The 3392-nt window shown below is 39.6% G+C and overlaps 1 protein-coding gene across 1 annotated transcript in view; it reads left to right on the top strand.

Moving 5' to 3' along the window:
• MCTP2 (multiple C2 domains, transmembrane 2) overlaps window positions 1-3392 on the top strand; it is a gene marked incomplete at its 5' end in the record, with an annotated part of 82741 nt that overhangs the window by 23140 nt on the left and 56209 nt on the right. The gene's annotated exons all lie outside the window — the stretch shown is intronic.

Below are 3392 nucleotides of genomic sequence, written 5' to 3'. Positions count from 1 at the left end.
AGGAATATGTAAAACAAGAGTTGATATCAAGTGATGGTGCCTGCAAAGCAGCCTCTTCATCTTCTATTGGGTGCCTTGTGAGTTCGTGAACAAGACTGAAAGGTTTTGGGGGCATCTGACGCAGTGCTGAGTGTGTGGGTTTGGGTGGTGCAGCAGGCTATCACCTGAAATAGAGAGCTTGCCAGCGATGGGGATGCGAGTGTGATGGTTTCTCTTACAACTTGGTCGAGGCTCCAATTTGGGATGATCTTTTTGGTGCTCTTACTCCAAGAAAAGGATGCATTTTCCACTGAGCTGTACCTCAAAATGGGCTTGGTCCTGACAGCAATAGACGCTAACAGCTTTTAAAAATACGACTTTATATTGTTTCTTCAGGGAAGGTCTAGGGATACTTCTCTGTAGCATCTACCTGGATATTGTTATTTTTATTATCATCTTTTCCAGGATTCTGGAGACCTTTTAATTCCCCTCTGTATCTTGCAGCAGCTCATAATTCACAGACACAGTATTGTGTGTTGTGTATTTGCTGACATAGTCATTTTTTTAAGATAACTTGTTGATAAAGACAGGAGAGATGCTAGAGAGAAAACAATCTTGCCACATTCCCTAGTATTCATGAAGATGTAACATAAGAGAACGGTGCATCTGAAAGAAGGACCAAAGAAGAAAGCCCAACATTAATCATGATGCTATTTCAGTTTCAATTCACTGCTTAAGCCTGCAGTGGAAAGAGAAAGTTCAGACAGCAGTACTTTAAAGAACTGAAGAACTTAATTTGAAAACAAATGGAAAACCTGCCAGAAATGAAAGGTAGCTTGTACAGAAGTGCATTTAAAATTGACATAATGTATAAGTGTATATGAAATTAGGCATGTAACTGCACCTTACTAACAAATTTAATAAGTGTACCACAGCAAAGCAGAACCTTTGGCAAACAGGAAGGCTAGGGCTATCTGGATATACGTGAGGTTTTAATATAGACAGTGACCAGGGAAAGAGCTGAGCCCGGAAGGTTATTTGCCCTTTGGAAAACTTCACTGATGCTAATGCAGTTGCATCAGTGATGGCTTTGGCCCCCTTTCCCTCAATACTTAAGCAGGAGCGTGTGGGCGGATAATGAACGTTGGAAGAGACACGCAGGTTCTTGATTCTGCAATTCAGAGACTTTTCATACGGAGTATGTGACACACATTCCTTGTGCATAGCACAGAATGAAATTCTGCTTAAGTAAAAGGTTACTCAGTCTGTCATTATATTCAAAATAACCCAGGCTTTGAGCCTGATTCATGAAGCAAATGACAAATTGTTTTTCAATGGCAGTGCTGAAAATATCCTAGTATTATGCTGTAATAGACCCACCAAATTGCAAAAGGATGCAGCCATTTTAGGTAAAAATAGCATAATTTCTGATCGTGAAATGAGAGACATAAAGATTAATTATCTGTTCTGAGCCATTCATAAATGATTAGTGCAGCAATTATGGGCTTCCATAATAGAGCCCTCCTAGAGCAGTGCCATATTTCTTGCACTGCCAGGGAGACTGCTCAGATTTATTGTTATTGATAAAAGTAAATTCAAAGAACAGCTAAAAATCTGATAAAGGGAAAATCGCAAAGACAGTAAGAGGCACAAAGGTTTCCAAGGGTTAATAGAGGAGCACTATGCGCTCCCTCCATGTCCTGTCCCATAGCGGTCCTGAGTCCTGGTGGGTGAACTTCTGCAGACATCAGTCATCTGCTGACAAGCGTAGTGCCACCCTACGCCTTATTCTCATAGTGAACATTGGATTTGGGTGCGATTGGGACTTCTGTACTCGGTTGATTGTATGTTGGCATTATAGATTTTAATTGCAAGTTTTTAGCCTACCATAATAACAGCTATCAGAAAACAACACAGTATCTGCTTTGGCTTTGAAAATCCGTATTTTACCGTTTGGCATAAATTTTAGGCTAGTTTCCACACAGCTATATCAAATATGTAAAAGCTCTTTAGCCACAGCAAGTCCAGTTTGAGTTCTCCATAGTCCTGTATTCCTAGATAGTAATTTTGTTGACATGAAAATGACTTTTTCTGCTTTGTTGGATGTTTTCTGTGTACGCATGAGAGTTCTTCTCAAACACTGCATTTGCTCACTGACCAAAAAATAGCATTCAGAATACCAAATTATACAGTGGGATTGTTTTTGGCATATACCAGCTTGCATTTCAAGCAGTTTCTCTGAAAGGCTACATGCATTTTCCACACTTATCGGGGAATGGGCATGTAAGCTGAAAAGGAGAAGACAAATAGATTCCAGTAATACACACGGTCTTAAACTTTACCAATATTGACTAGTTAATACCTACTGTTTACATACTGAAAAGATTCCTGTTTAGTTTATAAACTTCTCTGAGCAAGAACATTAAGAGCTCTGCATTAATAATACCAATAAAAAAGGATTAAGAAAAATACAGCTTTTACTTAAATATCTTGTTTGTCTGCTATCTAAATCCTTGCATTGCTGACATATTTAGTTGCCTGCGTAAAAGTTAGACTGGAGTGTCTGTGGCCGAGTTATACATGAATGCTGAAGATAGGATTAAATCAGATACTGAGCCAGATGTGCTGGTAAAAGGTACTCTGTTCACAGTGGAAACTGCTGAGCTGCAGTACATTGTGAAAGCTACAAATTCGTGTAATGTGAGTTATCAAAAAAATACATTAGCAAACGTCTTCACTGTAATAGGTTCCACTTTGACATCTTTCCTTTCAGAGGTGCTTGGATTTTTTTGGTTTTGGGGGATTTATTTGCTTTCAGTGTAATACCTGGTTCACGCATGGATTCTCCAGCTGATGCTGGGTTTTGTTTAAACTGCGGCACTGAGTGGGGTCTTCATCGCTTCCCAGACTTGCTCACATGGAACTGGTTGAAGAAATGCTGCTGATATAAACGCAGTGCTGTGCTTCTGATGTTGCGGGTACTGTCATCAACTGAAGACCACAAACTTTAAACAGAATATAACATAAAGCTGCAACTGCAGCACTGATGCTTACCTGCGTCAGAATGATGGTACTGCTTTTGTAATGTCGTCTGAATTATTGTCAAAGTGAGCCTATTTTTCTTGCTATAGAGACTTGGGGATGATTCACTCTGTGTCTCAGATTTCGGGTATTCAAGTGAAGCCACCTGAATAAGTTGTAAGGTGAGTGCTGGAGTTTCTAGAAGTGAGGATGCAGCAGAGATACTGTTTGTTGAGCAAGTCATTCCAACAGAACGAGGCAATTTGCAGTTGTCTTAATGGATCTTATTTTGATTTGACCAATCACTTCCCCGGCCCTACTGCTAAGAAAATGTGAATGCTAAATACAATAACCGGTCCACTTCATTTTTTAATGGTTTTTTTTTTCCTATC

Source organism: Mesitornis unicolor, unplaced genomic scaffold (assembly GCF_000695765.1).
Source record: "Mesitornis unicolor isolate BGI_N332 unplaced genomic scaffold, ASM69576v1 scaffold37538, whole genome shotgun sequence".
Lineage (NCBI taxonomy): Eukaryota > Metazoa > Chordata > Aves > Mesitornithiformes > Mesitornithidae > Mesitornis > Mesitornis unicolor.
This window is presented reverse-complemented; position numbering and strand designations above follow the sequence as displayed.